The sequence below is a fragment of the Bos grunniens genome, chromosome 3 (genome assembly GCF_055505025.1).
Source record: "Bos grunniens cultivar Pamir isolate PY7600 chromosome 3, Bosgru_T2T1.0, whole genome shotgun sequence".
NCBI classification, from domain to species: domain Eukaryota; kingdom Metazoa; phylum Chordata; class Mammalia; order Artiodactyla; family Bovidae; genus Bos; species Bos grunniens.
The window spans coordinates 66,642,848-66,670,750 of NC_141167.1; the positions used below are offsets into that span (position 1 = coordinate 66,642,848).

The window sequence follows — 27,903 nt, forward strand, 5'->3', positions numbered from 1 at the left end:
CTACCACTACAATCGTCCCTGTCACTATCTCTATCAGTGTGTGCCTGTATGATAACCATTGTGCCACCATATCCAATGGCTTTTTATGTGTCCTCAGGTAAGATCGGGAGAAGGCAATGGCAACTCACTCTGGTACTCTTGCCTGGCAAATCCCATTGATAGACGAGCCTGGTAGGCTGCAGTCCATGGGGTCACTAGGAGTCGGACACTACTGAGCAACTTCACTTTCACTTTTCACTTTTGTGCTTTGGAGAAGGAAATGGCAACCCACTCCAGTGTTCTTGCCTGGAGAATCCCAGGGACGGGGGAGCCTGGTGGGCTGCTGTCTATGGGGTAACACAGAGTCGGGCATGACTGAAGTGACTTAGCAGCAGCAGTAGCAGTAGCAGGTAAGATCATAAGCTTCTTGAGAACAACAACTTTTCTTTAATTTTCCCTACACTTTGCAGAAAGCCCATTTTGGGGGTACTCATTTAAATTTTTTATTATTTTATTTTTTACACAATTTTTAAAGGTTATAATCTATTTATAGTTAATACAAAATATTGGCTATATTTCCTGTATTTTACAATATATCTTTGTAACCTATCTTACACCCAGTCACTTGTACCTCCCACCCTCACTCCTATATTTCCCCCACTCCACGTTAGTAACCACTAATTTGTTCTCTATATCTGTGAGTCTTCTCCTTTTCAGTTATAATAACTAGTCTGTTGTATTTTTTGGATTTCACATGTAAGTGATATCATACAGTATTTGTCTTTCTCTGTCTGAAATTTCTTTGAGAATAATGCCCTCCAAGTCCATCCAGGTTGCCACAAATGGCAAAATTTCATTATTTTTAATAACTGAGTAGCATTCCTGGATATGCACACTCCACATCTCCTTTATCCATTCATCTGTTGATGGACACTTATGTTGCTTCCATGTCTTGGCTATTGTAAGTAATGTTGCTATGAACATTGGGATGCTGGTATCTTTTTGATTTAGTGTTTTTTCAAAACCAATTACAGTGTTTGCTAATTGAAAGGAATGTTCTATTTCATCTAAATTCTTGATAATAGATCCTGTCTTTGGGAAGAAGTATCTCTAGTTTATTTAAAGACAGTGAAAGTGTTAGTCACGTTATAATGTCTGACTCTGTGTGAGCCCATGGACTGTATGTATCCCATGAGGCTCTTGTATCCATGGAATTGTCCAGGCAAGAATACTGGAGTGGGTTGCCATTTCCTCCTCCAGGGGATCTTCCCAACCCTGGGATTGAACCTGGATCTCCAAGCAGCTGGCAATTGTGGATATAAAAGCTAAAAGTGTAGCAATACCACCATGCTCTGCTTTCTCTACAAAAATGGTGCTCTGGTCTTAGAATTTCAAAAGAACCAGCAAAGACCGTTTGACTCCAATCTTCTGTTCTTTCCCAATCCCCTTACTCCTCACCTTAAGTCCTTTCCTGGGAATGAGTTTATAGCTCTCTTTAAACCTGTTCCTTGCTTCTAAGTAGCGACGGTGTCCTCCAGGGAAAGAGAAAGTTCCTTCTGAAATACTCTTCATCAAGGGGTCTGAAAGCTTCTTAAGCTCAGCCTGACAATACTTGACAGATGCTTCTTCATCTTGCAGCAAGCAATCTTCTTTCTTTTTCTTGATATTGACCTGTCAAGGAAATGAAGAGAAATTCAGTAGAAAGAAGCTGTTAGAAGAGAAGGTCCAACTGTGATCCTCTTGAAGGAAGCAGTCGCACAACATCAGGGCACATGAGAAACAGAGTAATAGATACAGAGTCAGGAGACTAGTTTTAGTTCTAGATCTGACCAACTTTTTGTGTGACTTATAGGAAGTCTCTAAACTCTGTTGGCTTAGTCTCAATACCTGTGAACTGATGGATTGGCAGCTGTGAATTCCATTGTTCTTTAACAGTAATAGGATTAATTGTGATCCACCCATCAACCAAGAAAAATGGAAGGCTCAATTATGACTTGAAGTAGGGCTTCCTATGCAACCTAGGTGCTATAGATAAAGATATATATATATATATGTATTAATACATAGCTAATCAATTGCCTAACTTAATGAGTTAAGTATACACAACAGAATTTTGAACTCTTTCTGGATTGTTGCTTCATTGAGGGGTTGAGTGTATGAAAATATAGGAACTTTATTTTTCACTTTTGTACTTGTAAACTATAATTGATCTGATTTTCCTCTAAGAGATTTTTTAACTGTAAGGATGGACAAATGTAGACTAAAAGACAAAGTTTCTGTGAATATGCCATTGTAGGCAGAATTATGACCACCAAGAATTCTCTCCCCGGTATGCATATTCCTGGACCTGTGAGTAAGCTGAACATTAAACATATGTTTTAGTTCAGTTGAGTTGCTCAGTCATGTCCGACTCTTTCAGACCCCATGAGCTGCAGCATGCCAGGCCTCCCTTTCAAACACCACCCACCCAAACTCATGTCCATTGAGTCGGTGATACCATCCAACCCTCTCATCCTCTGTCATCCCCTTCTCCTCCTGCCCTGAATCTTTCCCAGCATCAGGGTATTTTCAAATGAGTCAGCTCTTCTCATCAGGTCGCTAAAGTATTGGAGTTTCAGCTTCAACATCAGACCCTCTAATGAACACCCAGGACTGATCTCCTTTAGGATGGACTGGTTAGATCTCCTTGCAGTCCAAGGGACTCTCAAGAGTCTTCTCCAACACCACAGTTCAAACACATCAATTATTCGGTGCTCAGCTTTCTTCATAGTCCAACTCTCACATCCATACATGACCACTGGAAAAACCATAGCCTTGACTAGACAGACCCCTGTCGGCAAAGTAAAGTCTCTGCTTTTTAATATGCTGTCTAGGTTGGTCATAACTTTCCTTCCAATGAGTAAGTGTCTTTTAATTTCATGGCTGCAATCACCATCTGCAGTGATTTTGGAGCCCCCCAAAATAAAGTCTGTCAGTCTTTCCACTGTTTCCCCATCTATTTGCCATGAGGTGATGGGACTGGATGCCATGATCTTAGTTTTCTGAATGTTGAGCTTTAAGCCAACTTTTTTGCTCTCCTCTTTTACTTTCATCAAGGGGCTCTTTAGTTCCTCTTCACTTTCTGCCTTAAGGGTGGTGTCATCTTCATATCTGAGGTTATTGATATTTCTCCCAGCAATCTTGATTCCAGCTTGTGCTTCCTCTAGCCCAGCATTTCTCATGATGTACTCTGCATAGACGTTAAATGAGCAGGGTGACAATATACAGCCTTGATGTACTCTTTTCCTATTTGGAACCAGTCATTTTTCCATGTCCAGTTCTAACTGTTGCTTCCTGATCTAAAGGTTTCTCAAGAGGCAGGTCAAGTGATCTGGTATACCCATATCTTTCAGAATTTCTCACAGTTTATTGTGATCCACACAGTCAAAGGCTTTGGCATAGTCAATAAAGCAGAAATAGATGTTTTCCGGAACTTTCTTTCTTTTTTGATGATCCAGCAGATGTTGGCAATTTGATCTCTGGTTCCTCTGCCTTTTCTAAATCCAGCTTGAACAGCTGAAAGTTCATGGTTCAAGTATTGTTGAAGCCTGGCTTGGAGAATTTTGAGCATTACTTTACTAGTGTGTGAGATGAGTGCAATTGTGTGGTAGTTTAAGCATTCTTTGACATTTCTTTTCTTTGGGATTGAAATGAAAACTGACCTTTTCCAGTCCCGTGGCCACTGCTGAGTTTTCCAAATTTGCTGACATATTGAATGCAGCACTTTCACAGCATCATCTTTTAGGATTTGAAATAGCTCAACTGGAATTCCATAACCTCCACTAGCTTTGTTCATAGTGATGCTTCCTAAGGCCCACTTGACTTCACATTCCAGGTGTCTGGCTCTAGGTGAGTGATCACACCATCATGATTATCTGGGTCATGAAGATGTTTTTTGTACAGTTCTTCTGTGTATTCTTGCTGCCTCTTCTTAATATCTTCTGCTTCTGTTAGGTCCATACCTTTTCTGTCCTTTATCGAGCCCATTTTTGCATGAAATGTTCCCCTGGTATCTCTAATTGTTTTTTGAAGAGATCTCTAGTCTTTCCCATTCTGTTGTTTTCCTCTATTTCTTTGCATTGATTGCTGAGAAAGGGCTTCTTATCTCTCCTTTCTATTCTTTGCAGCTCTGCATTCAAATGGGTGTATCTTTCCTTTTCTCCTTTGCTTCTCGCTTTTCTTCCTCTCACAGCTAATTGTAGGGCCTCCTCAGACAGCCATTTTGTTTTTTTGCATTTCCTTTTCCTGGGGATGGTTTTGATCCCTGTCTCCTGTACAATGTTGCAAACCTCTGTCCATAGTTCATCAGGCACTCTTGTCTATCAGATCTAGTCCCTTAAATCTATTTGTCACTTCCACTGTATAATCATAAGGGATATGACTTAGGTCATACCTGAATGATGTTAGAAAAGGCAGAGGAACGAGAGATCAAATTGCCAACATCTGCTGGATCATCAAAAAAGGAAGAGAGTTCCAGAAAAACATCTATTTCTGCTTTATTGACTATGCCAAAGCCTTTGACTGTGTGGATCACAATAAACTGTGGAAAATACTGAAAGAGATGGGAATACCAGACCACTTGACCTGCCCCTTGAGAAGCCTGTATGCAGTTCAGGAAGCAACAGTTAGAACTGGACATGGAAAAACAGACGGGTTCCAAATAGGAAAAGAAGTATGTCAAGGTTGTATATTGTCACTCTGCTTATTTAACTTATATGCAGAGTACATCATGAGAAACGCTGGGCTAGAGGAAGCACAAGCTGGAATCAAGATTGTTGGGAGAAATACTATAACCTCAGGTATGCAGATGACACCACCCTTATGGCAGAAAGTGAAGAGGAACTAAAGAGCCTCTTGATGAAAGTGAAAGAGGAGAGTGAAAAAGTTGGCTTAAAGCTCAACATTCAGAAAACTAAGATTATGGTGTCTGGTCCCATCACTTCGTGACAAATAGATGGGGAAACAGTGGAAAGAGTGACTGACTGTATTTTTCTGGACTCTACAATCACTGCAGATGGTGATTGCGGCCATGAAATTAAAAGACGCTTGCTCCTTGGAAGGAAAGTTATGACCAATCTAGACAGCATATTAAAAAGCAGAGATATTACTTTGCCGACAAAGGTCCGTCTAGTCAAGGCTATGGTTTTTCCAGTGGTCATGTATGGATGTGAGAGTTGGACTATGAAGAAAGCTGAGCGCCGAATAATTGATGTGTTTGAACTGTGGTGTTGGAGAAGACTCTTGAGAGTCCCTTGGACTGCAAGGAGATCTAACCAGTCCATCCTAAAGGAGATCAGTCCTGGGTGTTCTTTGCAGGGACTGATGTTGAAGCTGCAACTCCAATACTTTGGCCACCTGATGAGAAGAAATGACTCATTTGAAAAGATGCTGGGAAAGATTGAGGGCAGGGAGGAGAAGTGGATGAGAGAGGATGAGATGATTGGATGGCATCATCGACTCAATAGCCATGAAATTGTGTGGGCCCCAGGAGTTGGTGATGGACAGGGAGGCCTGGTGTGCTGCAGTTCATGGGGTTGCAAAGAGTCGGACACGACTAAGCAACTGAACTGAACTGAATTGTTTAGTGGTTTTCCCTACTTTCTTCAATTTAAGTGTGAATTTGGCAATAAGGAGTTCATGATCTGTGCCACAGTCAGCTATCGGTCTTGTTTTTGCTGACTGTATAGAGCTTCTTTATCTTTGGCTACAAAGAATATAAGCAATCTGATTTCAGTGTTGGCCATCTGGGGATGTCCATGTGTAGATTCGTCTCTGGTGTTGTTGGAAGAGGGTGTTTGCTATGACCAGTGCGTTCTCTTGGCAAAATTCTATTAGTGTTTAGATTATGTTATATAGCATGCTGCTGCTGCTGCTAAGTCGCTTCAGTTGTGTCCGACTCTGTGTGACCCCATAGAAGGCAGCCCACCAGGCTCCCCCTTCTCTGGGATTCTACAGGCAAGAATACTGGAGTGGTTGCCATGTCCTTCTCCAATGCATAACGTGAAAAGTCAAAGGGAAGTCGCTCAGTCGTGTCCGACTCTTAGCGACCTCATGGACTGCAGCCTACCAGGCTCCTCCATCCATGGGATTTTCCAGGCAAGAGTACTGGAGTGGGGTGCTGTAGCATAGGATACTTTAAAAAGTAGAGATGACCCAAGTGGACATTACCTAATCACATAAGTCTTTAACATGTAGTCTTCTCCTGTTGGTAGGAGAAGAGGTAATCAGAGAGATTAGAAACAAAGAAGAATACAGGGCACCATTGCTGGCTCAAAGATGAAGCAGGGTGGTTATCCAGAGCCCATATGAGTGCTGAAGAAAGATATATTCACATATTTACACATGGGGAGGACAGTGTGGCTTATACATGATTTAAATTAAACTTTATGCTAAATACAATAACCTGTTTGTGGCCTATCAAGCATACATTTACATCTGCTTCAATCATTAAAGGGATACATTTAAAAATCAAATTGGAATAACTTGTCCAGGAATTCAAAACTGAGCTTGGTGGCCATTGTAGATGTGATTTTAGGCATGTTTCTGCATCACTGAGAACTTGAATCTTCTGAACTTTATCACACTCAAGGATGCCACTATCCATTCCCAAAACAGTGTTTGCTATAGTAGCAATGGGAAGTTGTAAACTTATGGTCTCAAAGATCCCATTGTAAATACGCAATGGTTTCAGACTCCAAACAATCCTGTAACAAGCACTTTTACTTCTTTCCAACTCCAGTCTTAATTCTTAACAAATACTACAGGTAATTTTGTGGGTTTTGCCTATATTGAGGGTTTTGCCACCCGCCCCACCCCCCCAGCCCCCGCCGCCGCCCCATTTTGGAGTCCAGTGGAGCACAATTCAAATGCTTCTTGTATGTGTATCTTCAGGGTGCTAGTCCTCATTTGGCTCAAATCAAATTCTTCTTATCCTATGACAAACTGCTGTTTATTCTTGGGAGTATTACTAAGGCCTTTGAGCCTTTCCCCCCCTTCATCTTGTTGTACACAGAGCACATCACCTGTACACCCTGAGCTGGGATCTAACCTGAAGAATTTTGAGCCAATAAATATGTGTTGTTTTAAACAGCTAAGTACAAGGTAATTTGTTTACAGTAGAAAATAAAGAGGCCAGTTTTTAGAAAAAGGGATGGAATGTAGCCTGTAGAATCCTGTCTTTCACAGGAATCCAAACTCCTTTTACAAATGAGAAGCATGTGAACCACAGGTGAAAAGAAGGAGCCTTAGCACATTTCTAGAAGAAAGGTATCAGGAAGGCTATATTCTAGGCTACATTACCAGAAATTTCTTCTGGAAATCCTTCTTTTCATCCTTGAAGGAGTGCTCCATGAAGACTGCAATGGCTTCCTTCTCACAGGCTGCGTGCACCTCCAGCAGCTCCTGGAGCGTGTCTGTGGGGAGGCTCAGTCGCTTGGTCATCTGCTCACTGTAGTGGCCAGCTGCCTTCTGTACGGCTGCTGAGTTCTCTAGCTGGGCCAGAGTTGTCACCGCGTTCTCCAGACAAGGAACTGATCCACTGTTGATGGCATTTATGTAGGCTTCCACCAGAGTCCCCAACCCTGAATGACACATTATATTTTTAAAATAAACAGAACATTCTCCCTCATTTTATGAACTTTAGATCAATACTGTTAAAATTACTAAAGTTTTATTGAATTTGAGGTTCTCTTTCTTCTCATCTTCATCCTTATCCTCATCATTGTATCCTCCACCTTCTATAACTTTCTTATACTAACATCACTGTGTCTCCCATTCACTCTATTTTATAGTTCTCATTTCATCACAATACAGTATTAACTGAATCATCTCAAACAGTATGTTCAAAGTTCTCCTGTGACAATTTTCCCATTGTAATAAAATACAAAGAACTTATATATATATGAGTAAACTGCATATTTTGTGAGCACTATTTCCAAATGAAAATGTAGTGCCACATGCAAAAATGTCATCAAGAATTTCCAGACCATGATACAAACTTTAAAGCAAGCAGCCCCATCTCAGCACAGGGCACTATGTGACTGCCCCATTGACATGGGCATGAAGCTAGCACTACGTAAGATTATATTTAGACTTGTTTCTCAGACTCTCAAGAGTGTACATGGATTCATGACCTACTACTTATTATTGATTCATGTAAATTCACAGAATACCTTGTATATCCTCACTAGAAACACTTACCCACTCAATGATTCATCACCATGAATATTTATATCCTTAACATATCTATAATGTAATATTGGGTTGGCCAAAATGTTTGTTTGCATTTTTCCATAATATTTTACTGAAAAACTCCTTTCTGGAGCACCAGGTTATAATCCTGTTCAACTTTCTTCTTTTGCTTCTAAGTAGACATTGTGTCCTCCAGAAACAAAGAAAATTCCTTCTAAAATACTGTTCATCAAAAGCTCTGAAAGGTGCTTAAGCTCAGACTAACACAGATGCCTCTTCATTTTGCAACAAGAAAACTTCCTTCTTTTTCTCCGTGAAATCCTATCAGGGAAAGTGGAGAAATCCAATGGAAAGAAGCTGTTAGAAGGGAAGGTCCAGCTGTGATTCTTTTGGAGGAAGTCTGATAATATAGGATTGAGACACAGAATAACAGACACAGAGTCAGGAGTCTAGTTTTAGTCCAAGTTCTGACCACCTCTATGTGTGACTTGTGGGAAGTCCCTTAAATCCAGTGGACTCAACCTCAACATCTATTCAGTGAAGGGGTTGGCAGGCATGAATCCTATGTGGTTCCTTTAGCAGCAGTAGAACAAATCGTGATCCATCCACCAACAATGAAAAATGGAAAGTTTAATTATGATGGGAAACAGGGATTCCTCTGCACACTGGGTGCTATGGATTAAAACACATACATAGCGAATCAACTGCCCATTAATGAGTTAAGTACACACTGATCGGAGTTTTGAACTCTTCATGAATTCTCGATTCCCTGAGAGCTGGAGTGTGTGAAAATATAGAAACAGAATTTTTTGTTTGTACTTATAAATTAAAATCAGGCTTGCTTTCTCAATATGAACTAAGAGATTTTTGTAACTTGTAAGATGGTCAAGGGAGACTGAAAGTCAAACTTTCATTGAAGCTGCCAATGGTAAGTAGAACTGCGATCTCCAAGCATTCTCTCCCCTGGTGTCTACACTCTGCATAGTCTGTATACTTGTGAATATGACAAATATAGATGCTGTGTTTAGACTATGTTATATGGCACAGGCTAAGTTAAGAAATGGAGATGACCCAAGTGAGCATTACCTAATCACACAAGCCCTTCACATGTAGTCTTCTCCGTTGGTGGCAGAAGAGGTAATCAGAAAGATTAGAAACTGAAGAAAGAAACAGTGCACCATGGCTGTTGAAGAGGTAGGGGTGTTCCCCAGAGTCTTCATGTGAGTACCAAGCCCACTTGACCTTGTTTTCGGCTATGGTACACTGAGCAGATACCCATGGACCCTGAGTGGGAATGTGACCTGAGGAATGATAAACTATTAGATGTGTGTTTCAACTTGCTAAGCTCAGGGTAATTTGTTTTACTACGACAGAAAATAAAAAGCCCAACTTTTAGAAAATGGATGGACTGTATAGCTTGTAGAGCCATATCACCCACTAGAATCTAGTCTTATTTTATGATAAGAAGCACAGGAATCATGAGGTCAAAAATGGGGTGGGTAGGCATCATTCTGGAAGAAAGGAATCAGGAAGGATATATTCTAGGTCACATTACCGCGAGCTTTTTCTGAAACATCCACTTGTCATCCTTGAAGGAGTCCCTCAAGAAGACGGCAATGCCTTCCCTCTCACAGGCTTCATGAACCTCCAGCAGCTCCTGGAGCATATCTGTGTGGAGGCTCAGTCGCTGGGTCATCGGCTCACTGTAGTGATCAACTGCCTTCTGCACGGCTGCTGAGTTCTCATGCTAAGCCAGAGTTATTACTGCGTTCTCCAAACGGGGAACTCCTCCACTGTTGACGGCATATATGTAGGCCTCCACCAGAGTCCCCAACACTGAAAGATACATGATATTTATGAAATGGGAGAGAATTCTCACCTGATATTTTAAAACAGCTTTACAGATCAGCATTCTAGAAATCATAAAATTTTTTGAAGTTAAAGATTTATTTTCTTCTATTTATCCTTCTCCTCATTTCCTTCATTCTTGTATCCTCATCCTTTTATTGTATGAATCCACTTTTTAAAAATATAATCACTGTGTCTCCTATGCACTCTATCTTTTATGTTTTTCCAACTCATCACATTACAATATTGAACAAATCATCTCAAACAATATGCTCAAGGGTCTCCCAGAACACTTTTCCTATTGTAATAAAATAAGAAGAACTTATGGCACTTGTAAGTAATTTACATAATTTGTAAATTAAAACATCTTGATGAAAATGTCATCAGAATTTCAGGACAGTGACACGAAACATGAAAATAAGAAGGACTCATCTCAGAACAGGACACTGTGTGACTGCCCAGGCGGCATGTTCATGAGGCCAACCCTGTATATAAGAGTGATTTGTATTTGTTTCTCAGTCTCTCGGTAAAACTACATGGATTCGTGGACTACGATTTATTTTCTTCTTAGTGTAAATTCACAAAATACTTTGCATATCCTCACTCAAAACACCTATCACATCAGACATCACATCACCATGAAGATTTCTATCTTTAACTTATATCATTATTGTAATAGTTTCAAGAGATTTGATAGACTGCAAAAAAACCACGTACACAGGCTTCTTTTAGTGAAGAAACATGCATTTCCATGTGTGGCATGAGCATCCATTTTCCAAGTTACATGGAGAAGAAAATATAATTACTGAGAATCCCAAAGTGCAATCACAAGTTCATCACACACACTGAATCACAGAGACACATGCTCTAGTGCAAGAGACTCACCTCCCCACTTGACAATGATTCCTTCTCTTAGGGTCTTGGGTTTTGCATGGGTAAGATATATGAACAGAAATCCTCTGATTTCTTCTGGAAATTCTCGTCCAGTTGGTTATCTAGCACTTCCTCAATATGGAGTAATAGCTTTTTGTCACTTGAAGGCCAGTCAAAGGCAAAGCATTTTCTTTTTGGAAAAAACTTCCTGATATTCTTTCTGGGCATGTTGGGGTTCTGAATTCTGGGATCCTCGCCAATAGTAGTGAGAAACAAGCAATCGTGGAATGGACAAATTTCAGGTGAGGAGGCTCAAGTGTTTCATTTCTGGGATCTTTGCATTTTGGTATCTCTTGTGTCTGTAAATCTTTACTAATCAAATCATGCAAGTCAATCTTATGCTAATCTACTCAGGAAATGGAAAATCACTTCCGTATTTTTTTCTTTTTTTCTTGCACAGAGCTGAGAGTGCAGGGCTTCCCAAGTGGTTCAGTGGTAAAGAATCTGTCTCCTAATGCAGGAGACCAGGGTGTGATCCTTGGGTCTGGAAGATCCTCAGGAGAGGGAAACGGCAACCCACTCCAGTTCTTGCCTGGGAAATCCCATGAAGAGAAGAACCTGGTGGGCTGTAATCCATAGGGTCACAAAAGACCAGGACATGACTGAGTGACTAACAACAACAAGAGTGATGAAAGTACTTCTGAGGAGGCAGGGGAGGGATCCATTCCAAGTGAAGAAACTTCTGATTTCTTTCCTTAACATTCCATGCTGTGTAGTGAATCAACTACTTATTAGATGTTTTTTGAGTAATAGATTTATCCAAGAAATTGTCAGAAATATTTTCCTGATACTGCAGTTCCCATGTTAGAAATGACATGTGTGCTCTAAAGTAATGTAATCATAGAAATAAAGATATTTATGATATTTCTGGGAAGATAACCTATGGAGACAAATGATTCTCAGGACATAAAGAAAATCTTTATAAATCAGGGTAAAAGTGTACACATACTATCAAGAGATCACTTTAGCATATACCATCCCATAGTAAAGATAGCCTAAATGAAACTTGGAGACCTCATCCATCTCCTGTATCATTTTATACTATGTCTTACAGCATCATAGAAGATGGTTCTGGGCATATCTATCCATAAGTAGTTATTGAAAGAGTGAATAAATGATTAAATATGCAAAATTAATAATGCTTTTAGGAACCAGCAATTATCCTCTCTGCTAAAATAATCTGAGTAACTAGCTTTTTATTTTAACATGACATACATACAAGTAAGTTCAAGAATGAAGAGTGTGATGTTACGAGAAAGGGCATTTAGGAACCAGACAGTTCTTACTGGAAGGACATAGCAATTAGTTTCCCTGAACTCTTTAGTGCATAAACAGCCTGTCTATGAAGGAGTTACCTGTGTAGGCTAAGAACATACATTGTGTGAAATGTATGTCAAAAATTAGTCCTATTGTTTACCTTATAATTCTGTATTTACCAATTTCTAAACTGATAGATTATCTTACTCAAATAGGAGAGGAGAAGCACTCAATATATAATACACATATGTCAGCCTTTCTTTTTCTTGGTACCCATTTCTCTAATATTGGATTCTAAACTTCCTCTGTGAGCTTACGCTCTGGTCACTGGGGTTTCCAAGTAACAGCAATGATAAAGGTAAAGCTACGTTTCATTCACCAAGCACCATTAGCATGGCCTCAATCCAGCCCCAAATCAAGATTGACATCATTCATTCAATTCAATCCCCAAATCATCATTGACATCTGAGCTGAATGTCAGAGCTCTTTTTAAAAAATTAATTAATTTTACATTACAATATTGTATTGGTTTTGCCATACATTGACTTGAATCCGCCATGAGTGTACATGTGCTACCCAACCTGAACCCCCCTCCCTCCTCCCTCCCCATCCCATCCCTCTGGGTCATTCCAGTGCACCAGCCCCAAACACCCTGTATCATGCGTCAAACCTGGACTGGTGATTCGTTTCACAAATGATATTTTACATGTTTCAATGCCGTTCTCCCATATCATCCCACCCTCGCCCTCTCCCACAGAGTCCAAAAGACTGTTCACTACATCTATGTCTCTTTTGCTGTCTTGTATACAGGGTTATCGTACCTTCTTTCTAAACTCCATATATATGTGTTAGTATACCGTATTGGTGTTTTTCTTTCTGGCTTACTTCACTCTGTATAATAGGCTCCAGTTTCATCCACCTCATTAGAACTGATTCAAATGTATTCTTTTTAATGGCCGAGTAATATTCCATTGTGTATATGTACCACAGCTTTCTTATCCATTCATCTGCTGATGGACATCTAGGTTGCTTCCATGGCCTGGCTATTATAAACAGTGCTGTGATGAACATTAGGGTACACGTGTCTCTTTCGATTCTGGTTTCCTCAGTGTTTATGCCCAGCAGTGGGATTGCTGGGTCATATGGCACTTCTATTTCCAGTTTTTAAAGGAATCTCCACACTGTTCTCCACAGTGGCTGTATTAGTTTGCATTTCCACCAACAGTGTAAGAGGGTTTCCTTTTCTCCACACCCTCTCCAGCATTTATTGCTTGTAGACTTTTGGATAGCATCCATTCTGACTGGCATGAAATGGTACCTCGTTCTGGTTTTGCTTTGCATTTCTGTGATAATGAGTGATGTTGAACATCATTTCATGTGTTTGTTAGCCATCTGTATGTCTTCTTTGGAGAAATGTCTGTCTAGTTCTTTGGCCCATTTTTTTGATTGGATCATTTATTTTTCTGGAATTGAGCTGCAGGAGTTGCTTGTATGTTTTTGAGATTAATTCTTTATCAGTTGCTTCATTTGCTATTATTTTCTCCTATTCTGAAGGCTGTCTTTTCACCTTGCTTATAGTTTCCTTTGTTGTACAGAAGCTTTTAATTAGGTCCCATTTATTTATTTTTGTTTTTATTTCCAGTATTCTGGGAGGTGGGTCATTGAGGATCCTGCTGTGATGTATGTCAGAGAGTGTTTTGCCTAGGTTCTCCTCTAGGAGTTTTATAGTTTCTGGTCTTACATTTAGATCTTTAATCCATTTTGAGTTTATTTTTGTGTATGGTGTTAGAAAGTGTTCTAGTTTCATTCTTTTACAAGTGGTTGACCAGTTTTCCCAGCACCGCTTGTTAAAGAGATTGTCTTTACTCCATTGTACATTCTTACCTCCTTTGTCAAAGATAAGGTGTCCATAGGTGTGTGGATTTATCTCTGGGCTTTCTATTTTGTTTCATTGATCTATATTTCTGTCTTTGTGCCAGTACCATACTGTCTTGATGACTGTGGCTTTGTAGTAGAGTGTGAAGTCAGGCAGGTTGATTCCTCCAGTTCCACTCTTCTTTCTCAAGATTGCTTTGGCTATTGGAGTTTTTTTTTTTTTGTATTCCCATACAAATTGTGAAATTATTTGTTCTAGCTCTGTGAAAAATACCGTTGGTAGCTTGATAGGGATTGGATTGAATCTATAGATTGCTTTGGGTAGTATACTCATTTTCGCTATACTGATTCTTCCAATCCATGAACACGGTATATTTCTCCATCTATTTGTGTCCTCTTTGATTTCTTTCACCAGTGTTTAATAGTTTTCTATATATAGGTCTTTTAATTCTTTATAGCATATTATAGTATAGTATAGTATAGTATAGTGAAGTCGCCCAGTTGTGTCCAACTCTTTGAGACCCCGTGGACTGTAGCCTACCAGGCTTCTCTGTCCGTGTCTCTCTAAGTGTATATATTCCTAAGTATTTTATTCTTTTCGTTGCAATGGTGAATGGAATTATTTCCTTAATTTCTCTTTCTGTTTTCTCATTGTTAGTGTATAGGAATACAAGGGATATCTCTGTGTTAATTTTATATCCTGCAACTTTGCTATATTCACTGATTAGCTCTAGTAATTTTCTGGTGGAGTCTTTAGGGTTTTCTATGTAGAGGATCAAAAAGCAAGAGAATTACAGACAAACATCTATTTCTGCTTTATTGACTATGCCAAAGCCTTTGACTGCGTGGATCACAATAAACGGTGGAAAATTCTGAAAGAGATGGGAATACCAGACCACCTGACCTGCCTCTTGAGAAACCTATATGCAGGTCAGGAAGCGGCAGTTAGAACTGGACATGGAACAACAGACTGGTTCCAAATAGGAAAAGGAGTACGTCAAGGCTGTATATTATCACCCTGCTTATTTAACTTATATGGAGAGTACATCATGAGAAACGCTGGACTGGGAGAAGCACAGGCTGGAATCAAAACTGCCAGGAGAAATATTAATAACCTCAGATATGCAGATGACACCACCCTTATGGCAGAAAGTGAAGAGGAACTAAAAAGCTTCTTGATGAAAGTGAAAGAGGAGAGTGAAAAAGTCAGTTAAAGCTCCACATTTAGAAGACTAAGATCATGGAATCTGGTCCCATCACTTCATGGGAAATTGATGGGGAAACAGTGGAAATAGTGTCAGACTTTATTTTTTGGGGCTCCAAAATCACTGCAGATGGTGATTGCAGCCATGAAATTAAAAGATACACCTTGGAAGGAGAGTTATGACCAACCTAGATAGCATATTCAAAAGCAGAGACATTACTTTGCCAACAAAGGTCCGTGTAGTCAAGGCTATGGTTTTTCCAGTAGTCATGTATGGATGTGAGAGTTGGACTGTGAAGAAAGCTGAGCACCAAAGAATTGATGCTTTTGAACTGTGGTGTTGGAGAAGACTCTTGAGAGTCCCTTGGACTGCAAGGAGATCCCACCAGTCCATTCTAAAGGATATCAGTCCTGGGTGTTCTTTGGAAGGAATGATGCTAAAGCTGAAACTCTAGTACTTTGGCCACCTCATGCGAAGTGTTGACTCATTGGACAAGACTCTGATGCTGAGGGGGATTGGAGGCAGGAGGAAAAGGGGATAACAGAGGATGAGATGGTTGGATAGCATCATTGATTCAGTGGACATGAGTTTGAGTGAACTCCAGGAGTTGGTGATACACAGGGAGGCCTGGCGTGCTGCAATTCATGTAGTCGCAAAGAGTTGGACACGACTGAGTGACTGAACTGAACTGATGTAGAGGATCATGTCATCTGCAAACAGTGAGAGTTTTACTTCTTCTTTTCCAGTCTGGATTCCTTTTATTTCCTTTTCTGCTCTGATTGCTGTGGCCAAAACTTCCAGAACTATGTGGAATAGTAGTGGTGAGAATGGGCACCCTTGTCTTGTTCCTGACTTTAGGCGAATTGCTTTCAATTTTTCACCATTGAAGATAATGTTTGCTGAGAGTTTTTCATATATGGCTCTTGATCCCACTTCCTACTGATCTTTCTACCACCTTGCCCCTTCAAGTTGATACCTGGAATCAACTTCAAGGCATTCTCCAGGTACTCATCTTCAGTGATGGGATTCCCATCTAACTCCAGCTCCAGCATGCAATCCCGCACAGTCCAGATTAAGTCTGAAAAGAAACTCTCAAACTCAGTTGAGTCTGCTACTTTGTCGGAGCTGGGAGGTGATTTGGTTCTGATCAGTTCTGTTAATTTAGTCACATATCTGGGATCTTAACTTAGGAATAAATGGCACTCTCCAACACAATTTCCGGATCTCACCCCAAAAACCAGTTTTACGAATATTCCCTTTTGCCCCATTTTACTATCTCATCTGCCAACAGAATGGAGTCATGGAAAAGAAGAAACATTGTCAGTTGCTATTCTTATGAAGTCAATGAAATCTACTTGTTCAGTTCTGGAAGGATACTGCAGCTGTTCCAGGGCCTGGTGGTTGATGGTGTTCATTCTGTTGAACAAAGCTGCTGCTCAGGAGCATGGCCAGGGCAAAGATGCATGAGTCATTCTTGGAGTTCCCCTAGAAACTACGTTACAGCATGAGGATGCTACTCCTTATGCTCTCATTCAGTTGTTCATTTACTATAACAGCTGTACTGTAACTCAATAGTGAGGCAAATAGCAAATTTTCAAGACAATGCTAAATGCAAACCTTTCTGGTGAAGATATTGACCCCTCTAAGCACTTGAGTATGATTAGCTGCCAACAGAAATGAATGATACCCTATATGTGCTTAAAATATTTAGTACCGTGCCTGGAACATAGAAGTTGTGGGACAGTGAGTGGGTGTTGGTTGCCTTTCCAACGTTTTCTTAATATATCATGGTGTATATTAAGAACACAAGTGATATTCAGTTAAATTAATCAACTACTAACTGTGCATCTAACTAACAGGAGACACTTATTTGCTTGCTTGTATATAAAATTTCATATTATACTCCTTGCCTTAGAAAGAGGGCATTGAAGAGGTGCAGGTATACCTGGAAACATAATCTTATTGGAGACGTTTACATACATCCAAGATGATAAGCTGCCAAGCATGGAATCAAGCGTTATATTATAAATGGCAAAGGTAAGTAAGTAAATGTTAGTTGCTTAGTCGTGGTTGACTCTATGCGACCCCATGGACTGTAGCCTGTGAGGCTTCTCTGTCCATGGAATTCTCCAGGCAAGAATATTGGAGTGGGTAGCCATTCCCTTCTCCAGGGAATCTTCTGGACAAGGGATTGAACCTGGATCTCCTGCATTGCAGATGGATTCTTTACTGTCTGAGATACCAGGAAAACCCATATGCCCAAACCAGAAAAAATTCTCTGTGCATTCAGAGCAGTAGTGCTTATGTCTGACTGTAATATGATGGTATTAAGAAATAAATAGCTGGAGTTTAAAGAATTGACAGAAGATGGATTTGTGGAGTTATAGAAATCATGCAGGTGGAAGGGCCCACAGAAGCCAATCATAATTGCCAGAAAGTGTGCTCATGTAAAGGTATTACACGATTATTTTATTTGACTGAAGTAGTGATTACCTGTGTGGTAGTAGATGATGAGGCTGAAGACAAAATTCAGGGCAAGGTAGGAGTGACTTTGGAATAGAATGTGTGTGTATACAAACACACACACACACACACACACACACACACACACACACACACACACGGTATCAGGGCTTCCCTTGTAACTCAGTCTGTAAAGAATCTGCCTGCAATGCAGGAGACCCAGTTTCTTTTCCTGGGTCAGGAAGATTCCCTGGAGAAGGAAATGGCACCCTACTCCAGTATTCTTGCCTGGAGAACCCCATGGACAGAGGAGCCTGGAAGGCTACAGTCCATGGGGTTGCAAGAGTTGGACACGACTTAGTGGCTAAATCATCATATATACTACCAAGATACTTTATACCAATATGAGCAGCAAGTACTTCTGCTATCAGTGTGCAGTTCAGTGTGCTTAGGTTCTTTGAAAAATGCAGCTAGATAAAAAGAAGAGGATCATGAAAATTACGGTCTATTACGAATCAGTAGACCAACTTGGGTTGACACTAATGTGATTATTGAATACATTAAATCTGGATTTTTAAATTTAGAATTTATGTACCAGCTTTTATAAATTCTGAATTTATGTACCAGCTTTTATCTACAATGATGAAGGCCAAAGATTCAATGCTATTGTTTCTTATATAGAGGCAGATTACTATAAATAAGTAGAAAAGTTTGATTACAACTAACATTGTAAAGACAAAGTTTCTAAAATTATCCCATTTGCAAAGTTCTTGGTTAAAGTAGCTCATGCTTCTAGATAAGTCAGTGACGAATTCATCTTCAGAACCTAAAATGTTCCTGGGATAGCTGAAACTTTTCTGGAGATTTGAAAAATACATTATTCAGAGAAATCCTATGTTAATGGTTCTTACCTACACCAACATCAACTCAACTCCACACACTTCAACGACTAGATCCCATTGATTGAATGGGTTATAGCTTTCATAATGAAGTTTTCAGGAACCTGAACAACTGGGATAGATTCTCACATTCTTTTCCTCTTGGTTCCCTGTACTGATAACACTGAATATTTATCTCCCCAACTCAGCTCTGGGTCTTTAACTCACTGAGATATCTGTTACACTTCATCCCGAGGATTCAGATGCCCAATAAGTATTTATTAACTTGTATGGACTTCCCTGATAGCTCAGTTGCTAAAGAATCCACCTGCAATTCAGGAGACCCCGGTTTGATTTCTGGGTCAGAAAGATCCTCTGGAGAAGGGATAGGCTACCCACTCCAGTATTCTTGGGCTTCCCGTGTGGATCAGCTGGTAAAGAATCTGCCTGAAATGCCGGAGACCTGGGTTGGATCTCTGGGTGGGGAAGATCCAGATTCCCTGGAGAAGGGAAAGGCTACCCACTTCAGTATTCTGGCCTGGAGAATTCCATGGACAGTAGAGCCCAGGCATAATTAGTAAGCATGGTGGGTTCTGCGCTCCAGATGGAGACTCAGCTGGAAGTTAAAGGGAAGAATGACATGGGGAGACCAAGCATTGGTGAGCAAGGCCCGTAGCTTTATTTTTAACAGGGGCTTTTATACCCTAAGTTACACATAGAGGATAACAGGGGATGCAAAGTCAGCAGTTTTGATCCTTATCAAATACCAGGGTTTCTTTCCTGCAAATTTATCGTATACAAATGGTTTAGGTGATTTACATCATCTTCTGGCCAGAAGGCCTATTAACATTTTATGACTCTTGACAAAGACTTATCAACAAAGACTTATTTTCTCTAAGAGTAGTTATTTTAAGGTTTGGCGCCATCTTCCGAAGATAAAATTGCATTCCTATAGGGCAGATGTGTAATGGGTTTACAACAAAGGAAAGAATGTATTGCCTTAAGGGTCTAAAGTTACAAACACCAAGGCCACTACTTATTTTTTCTACATACCAACTGTATTAATTAATACACGTTCAAGGATACAATTCAGGGGATGTGGAAACTTGGCAACAAGCATTGGCTCATCAATGAAATCCTTTACTAGTTTATTCTGACAGTTTCTAACTCTCTGAGAGGTTCTAAGCTATTTGAGTATCTTAAGCTTCCTGTGCCTCTCGAGGCTGGAAGACTGTAAACAATCGTATGCATAGCTGTAGGAGTCCGGGTAAACTTGTCAGGTGAGTTAGAGAGCCATCTGAGGGGTTTGGATTTAAACACTCCTAATTGCCCAGGAACTTTATTAATTGGAGCTGTAAGTTAACTCTTTGACAGAGAGAGCGAGATGGTGGTGGGGGACAGCCCCCAGTAAAGTCAGAGGTGAGAGCACAAAGCAATAAAGTAGGCAGACTCTGGTTTTTGGGGGGTAGATGCTCGAGAATATCCGGGGGGACTCCTGAGGCTCGATCCCGCCTTTGCGTATGCCGAGCCTCCTTCCTCATGACCTTTGTCACGAGTGGAATGCTTCACGGCTCCTGGCACTGAGGTATATATTTTATCAAAGAATTAATTCAAGGAAAGAGAATTTGGCCTCATCATTCATAATAGGATTTGCAGTTTATAGGAACATGTCCTAAAAATTGAATTGAGGTGGGAAATTGAAATTTAAGTGGAGTCTCAAGAGTAAAGAAGATTCCCTGCCTTACCGTCTCCACATCGCCCAGACCCTCAGTGTCCAGAAGGACCAGGGTGTGGTTCTCCTTGGAGGGATGGTGCACACACAACATCCAGATGCCTCTGGCTTCAGACCTCACTGTGGAGCCCAGAGGGAAACGTGCACAGAAAGACAAGAATGCAACACACAGTAAGAGCAATAGACCAGACTGCCCATGGGTTGCTTTGGGTGAACTTGTGTGCAGATGAATGCCTGCCTGGGAGGAAGATACTTCCATTTTAACAAGGACAGAAAATTCAACCTCTATACATATTCAGAACCTTCTCAAGGAACACTTTTTCCCCCCCTATTCACCTCCTACCATTAATGGCTCTAACTATGTCACATTATAGAAATAATGCAAACTGTATTAAACTTTCTATATTTATCTGACACGGAAGATCCCCCATATCCTCCATCCTTTCTGATGGATATTTACCAGTAAGAAGTACCAGCAGGAGACTAGAAGTCAGGCTCCTATTCCCCTTGCTTCCACCCTCATTAACCACGGTGCCCCAGTGTCTCTGTTCCTCTGTCTTGGTCACATCTTTCATTTAGCACCATCCATTTTCTCTGATCTTTGATAATTCTGGAATTCACACATTGCTTGCCTTTTCACTCTACACGAGTTATAAAAGCTACCTGGTCATTGTTCCTGCCACTTTCTGACTGCTCCATATCCTTCATTCAATCCCTCTGCTTGTGCCCTTGAACTTGTCCCCCCAGCCCCGCCTTTAAATGTCTTCAGTTGCCCTTTAAGTGGATTATCTGTGTACTTCCAACACCTGGACTATACATCAGCTTTTGTCAGATATTTTTCCTCCCCTTCCTCTCTGTATTTTCCTCATTTCTCTTCTTCTCTTCAAAAAAGGATGAATTCTTTGTTCATTGACTGAGGTGGGCATGTAACAGCAGGAAATTCAACAAGACCTGTGAGAATCGCTTGCCCTTCTTTCTAAAGGTTTAAGCCCACAGTGGAGAGGAGGTGAGGTATATGTTGAAGAAGCTGCAGGCAATGTATCTTATCCATACTCCAAGATTTTGACTGTCTGCCATAGGCAATGCTCCCTTCAACTGAGAATAGAAATGGATATGATCAAATACCTAGGGGAGCATGGTTCAGCATGCTCAGGCCAATCAGCTGCCATGTCCTGTGTGTTCTGTTTAGTATGGGTATAACATCTGAGATGATCTGTACCCCTCTACATCTTGATGGCATTTGACTTCTTGCTGATTAATACGGAGCAACCTGAGCTCCCAGTTTCACCAAGGAGAAAAGACAAAGTGTTACTAGAGTTCACCACTGTCAGGTATTTGAGATAAAGAGCAGATAAAGAAGTCATCACAAGGAGACAGAGAGAGCAGTGACCTGGTCCTGATTGTCCACCTAACCCTAACTGGGCACAAGTTTAGTTTGTTTGGTTTTTGTTCTTCCTGTGATATGACTGGGGTTCAGTTCAGTTCAGTTCAGTCACTCTGTCATGTCCAACTCTTTGCGACTCAATCGACTGTAGCAGGCCAGGCCTTCCTGTGCACCCTGAACTCCCGTAGTTTACTCAAACTCATGTTCATTGAGTCGGTGATGTCATCCTCATCTCATCCCCTTCTCCTGCCTTCAATCTTTCCCAGCATCGGGGTCTTTTCAAACGAGTCCATTCTTCACATCAGGTGGCCAAATTACTGGAGTTTCAGCTTCAGCATCAGTCCTTCCAATGTTCAGGACTGATTTCCTTTAGAATGGACTGGTTGGATTTCCTTGCAGTCCAAGGGACTCTCAAGAGTCTTCTCCAACACCACAGTTCAAAAGCATCAGTCTTTCTGCACTCAGCTTTCTTTATAGTCCAGTTCTCATATCCATACATGACTACTGGAAAAACCATAGCTTTGACTAGACAGACCTTTGTTGTCAAAGTAATGTGTCTGCTTTTTAAAATGCTGTCTAGGTTGGTCATAACTTTTCTCCCAAGCAGTAAGTACCTTTCATTTTCATGGCTGCAGTCACCATCTGTAGTGATTTCAGAGCCCCCCAAAATCAAGTCTGTCACTGTTTTCACTGTTTCCCCATCTATTTGTCATGAAGTGATGGAACTAGATACCATGATCTTAGTTCTCTGAATGTTGAGTTTTAAGCCAACTTTTTCACTCTTCTCTTTCACTTTCATCAAGGGACTCTAGTTCTTCTTTGTTTTCTGCCATAAGGGTGGTGTCATCTGCATATCTGAGGTTATTGATATTTCACCCAGCAATCTTGATTCCAGCTTGTGCTTCATCTAGCCCAGTGTTTCTCATGATGTACTCTATATATAAGTTAAATAAGTAGGGCGACAATATACATCTTTGACATACTCCTTTCCCAATCTGGAACCAGTCTGTTGTTCCATATCTAGTTCTAACTGTTGCTTCCTGACCTGCATACAGATTTCTCAAGAGGCAGGACAGGTGGTCTGGTATTTCCATCTCTTTTACAATTTTCCAGTTTGTTGTGATCCACACAGTCAAAGGCTTTGGCATAGTCAATAAAGCAGAAATAGATGTTTTTCTGGCGCCCTGTTGCTTTTTCAATAATCCAATGAATGTTGGCAATTTGATCTCTGGTTCCTCTGCCTTTTCTAAATCCAACTTGAACATCTGAAAGTTCACGTTTCACGTATTGTTGAAGCATGGCTTGGAGAATTTTGAGCACTACTTTACTAGTGTGTGAGATGAGTGCAATTGAGCGGTAGTTTACAGCATTCTTTGGCATTGCCTTTCTTTGGGATTGGGATGAAAACTGACCTTTTCCAGTCCTGTGGCCACTGCTGAGTTTTCCAAATTTGATGGCATATTGAGTGCAGCACTTTCACAGCATCATCTTTCAGGATTTGGAATAGCTCAACTGGAATTTCATCACCTCCACTAGCTTTGTTCATAGTGATTCTTCCTAAGGCCCACTTGATTTTGCATTCCAGGACGTCTGGCTCTAGGTGAGTGACCACAACATCATGGTTATTTTTTGTATAGTTCTTTTGTGTATTCTTGTCACCTCTTCTTAATATCTTCTGCTTCTGTTAGGTCCATACCATTTCTGCCCTTTATCAAGCCCATCTTTGCATGAAATGTTCCCTTGGTAACTCTAATTTTCTTGAAGAGATCTCTAGTCTTTCTCATTCTGTTGTTTTCCTCTATTTCTTTGCACTGATCACTGAGGAAGGCTTTCTTATCTCTCCTTGGTATTCTTTGGAACTCTCTATTCAGATGCTTGTATCTTTCCTTTTCTCCTTTGCTTTTCACTTTTCATCTTTTCACAGCTATTTGTAAGGCCTCCTCAGACAGCCATTTTGCTTTTTTGCATTTCTTTTCCATGCGGATGGTCTTGATCCCTGTCTCTTTTTCAATGTCACGAACCTCCATCCGTAGTTCATCAGGCACTCTGTCTATCAGATCTAGTCCCTTAAATCTATTTCTCACTTCCACTGTATAATCATAAGGGATTTGATTTAGGTCACACCTGAAAGGTCTAGTGGTTTTCCCTACTTTCTTCAATTTAAGTCTGAATTTGGCAATAAGGAGTTCATGATCGGAGCCACAGATGGCTCCCGGTCCTGTTTTTCTGACTGTATAGAGCTTCTCCATCTTTGGCTGCAAAGAATATAATCCATCTGATTTCGGTTTTGACCATCTGGTGATGTCCATGAATAGAATCTTCTCTTGTGTTGTTGGAAGAGGGTGTTTGCTATGACCAGTGCGTACTCTTGGCAAAACTCTATTAGCCTTTGCCCTGCTTAATTCTGTATTCCAAGGCCAAATTTGCCTGTTACTCCAGGTGTTTCTTGACTTCCTCTTTTGCATTCCAGTCCCCTGTAATGAAAAGAACATCTTTTTTTGGGTGTTAGTTCTAAAAGGTCTTGTAGGTCTTCATAGAACAGTTCAACTTCAGCTTCTTCAGCATTACTGATTGGGGCATAGGCTTGGATTACATGATATTGAATGGTTTGCCTTGGAAACAAACAGAGATCATTCTGTCGTTTTTGAGATTGCATCCAAGTATTGCATTTCAGACTCTTTTGGCGACCATGATGGCTACTCCATTTCTTCTAAAGCATTCTTGCCTACAGTAGTAGATATAATGGTCATCTGAGTTAAATTCATCCATTCCAGTCCATTTTAGTTTGCTGATTCCTAGAATGTCAACATTCACTCTTGCCATCTCTTGTTTGACCACTTCCAATTTGCCTTGATTCATGGACCTAACATTCCAGGTTCCTATACAATATTGCTCTTTACAGCATCAGACCTAGCTTCTGTCACCAGTCACATCCACAACTGGGTATTGTTTTTGCTTTGGTTCCATCCCTTCATTCTTTCTGGAGTTATTTCTCCACTGATCTCCAGGAGCATATTGGGCACCTACCGACCTGTGGAGTTCCTTTTTCAGTATTCTATCATTTTGCCTTTTCATACTGTTCATGGGGTTCTCAAGGCAAGAATACTGAAGTGGTTTGCCATTCCCTTCTCCAGTGGACTACATTCTGTCAGACCTCTCCAGGGCATGGCTTAGTTTCATTGAGTTAGACAAGGCTGTGGTCCATGTGATTTGATTGACTAGTTTTCTGTGATTATGGTTTCAGTGTGTCTGCCCTCTGATGCCCTCTCCCAACAGCTACCTTCTTACTTGGGTTTCTCTTACCTTGGACGTAGGGTATCTTTTTGTGGCAGTTCCACCAAAGCGCAGCTGCTTCTCCTTACCTTGGACGAGGGGTATCTCCTCACTTCCACCCCTCCTGACCTTGAACGTGGAATAACTCCTCTCGGTCCTCCTGTGCCCACGCAGCCGCCACTCCTTGGATGCTTCTCAAACCTTTAATCCCTCCTAAACTGACCTACTAATTAACTAAGCTTGACAAAGGAAATTGTTTTCCCTTGATTAGTGGTCAAGAGTTCTTATAAAAGGAAAACAGATATTAAATGTTTTGTGTAGTGCCAATGGAAGATTGCAAAGCAAAAATGAGAGAAGAGAAAAGCAGAATAAAAAGAGTGGGAGAGACTTACAGGCACAGCAATAGAGCAAGAGTCCTTGGAGAGACAGTGATATAATCCTATGGATCTTTAGAACTGGACTGAGGTTCTATCCCCTAATTGTGATGAGCCACTAAGCCACAGAGGAAGACGTTAGGAAAGAAATGGTGACTGGCTTTCTTAGACAGAAATGCTGAAGGAGATATAAGCAGGTTGTCCTAAAAATCAGTAAGAAGAAGAGAAGTATCCTGCTAGGAAAATATCAACTTATTGAATTAGCAAATGCAAATAGCAAATAAATATATGATAAGGTACTCAAATTTATTTGCAATGAAGCAAATAACATGCAACTATACAAACACTAGATGAGCAAAAAAGATTAGTGCTTTTCCCTAATTTTTGTGAAGCTATGGAGAATTCTCAGCTTATGCTAATAAGCACATAGAATGAATATAAGCTTAAAACATTGTATTATATCATCTAGAGGGGTTTAAAACATATGTATTCCTAGACCCAGCAAGCCCATTCCTGGGCATATGCCACAAGGGTAGGTAGTGTACATGTACACAAAGATATAGATATAAGAATGTTCATAATTCATGGCAGCACTGTTCATAAAAGATAAAAGCTACAAATAACACCAATTTTCATCAACAAGTGGGATAAATTGTGCTGTCCATAATCTGTAGCATATTGAAAAGGAATGAAAATAATTTACAGCTACACTTGTCAAACTGGATGAACCCTATAAACTTCTGTAGAATATGAAGCTAGATACCAATGAATATCACAATGTAATGCCTTATATTAAGTTTAAGCCCCTTTTTATAATTCTATACAAAGACTGAAAAACTATGTCTAAATAGGAATGGTGGAAAAGTGCACCATGAAAATCAAAACACTAATGAGTTCTAACAAGAGTGTGAGACAGTGTGATTTGGGGTTTTATATGTTGGTGATGTTTTATTTTTTGAAATAGGCAGTGATTAAACAGCTAATCACTTTACATACATCAGCTTTATTATGTGTATGTATATACATATATGGGCCTCCCCAGTGGTTCAGTGGTAAAAAATCTGCATGCAGTGCATGAATTACAGGAGACTCAAATTCAGTCCCTATGTTAGGAAGATCCCCTGGAGGAGGAAATGGCAACCCATTCCAGTATTCTTGCCAGAAATATCACATGGACAGAGGAACCTGGCAGTCTACAGTCCAAAGCATCACAAACAGTCAGACACATCTGCTCCACTGAGCATGAGCAAGAGAACATATACACTTGTATACGTATGTGTTCTAATTCTACATACAAGAAAACACTAGAGATAGATTAGGGGCATGATTTATCAAAGTTAAAAAAAAGGATGGCTGTCCCATTGAGATATAAGATGCAGGAATTTTGCTATCTGTTCTTCCTTCCATTCCTCTTTAAAAAGTGCATTTAAAATACTTTATATCATTTATTTATATAGTTTTCATTGAATCATTGATTCACAATGTTGTGTTTGTGTCAGGTGTACAGGAAGTGATTCGGGGAGAGAGAGGGAGAGAATGTGCATAACAATATCTAATATATAGACAAATAATTGTTTTTAAGATTCTTTTCCATTATATGTTATTTCTTTCTAAAAAGAGGAAGCAGGGCATGTTAAACAACATTTGTGTGACCTGGAAATGACCCTGTGGTTTAGGGCAAAAGTGATGAAGGAAAAACAAAGGCAGTAATCATTCAAGATGAGCCCCAGAGGAGATTGTAGCAGATGGGGTCAAGATGAAAGAGGTAGATGTTTTGATGAGATTAGGAACTCTAGATTACTGCACAGAGAGTGAACATTGTGGAGAGATGGCTTTGGAGTTATAAATTTGGTGGTGAGAATTAGAAGTTTTCTTCAGTGTGGGGGTTAGACTCTTCCTTAACATGACCCTAGAGGAGGTGGATCAGCAGCCTGCATTATCACTGCTTCCAAGCAAATGTCCTGAACAACACTCACTGTGGTTCTGTCCTGCCAGGCGGTTCATCAGGTAGGACTTTGTGGTCCGATAGAGCCCTGCAATGGCCACTACCACCGCAGGCTGAGATATCTGCTCAAGAATCTTCAGTGCTCTGGGATTTACTGACAACTGACATTTCTGGTTTTCCACCAGACAGAAGGGGTCCATTACAATGGATCCAGATGCCACTGGAAGCTGTAACCCAGAGGAACAACTCAGTAAAACACAAGATCCGGAAGTCATCTCTCATGGTGCACATCAGCCTTCTGCTTGTAGAAACTGTACATCAATTCTCTATTGTTTGTATGTTTCTGAAAGGTAAGTATTCAGCCTAGTGTGCTAAGGCCTGTACAGGTAAATTATACACATTACCTCATGGATCCTTAATGAACCCTAAAGCAACCTGTCCATGGGAGGCATGCAGTGAATAGAATGAGAACACAAAGCACTGATGATGGAGCCTTGAGAACACAAGCATTTGAGGGATATTAGGGGC

The 27,903-nt window shown here is 40.5% G+C and overlaps 1 pseudogene; it reads right to left on the bottom strand.

Moving 5' to 3' along the window:
- Window positions 1-1,362: 1,362 nt before the first annotated feature.
- LOC147375752 (guanylate-binding protein 4-like) lies at window positions 1,363-27,713 on the bottom strand (annotated as a pseudogene).
- Window positions 27,714-27,903: the final 190 nt, after the last annotated feature.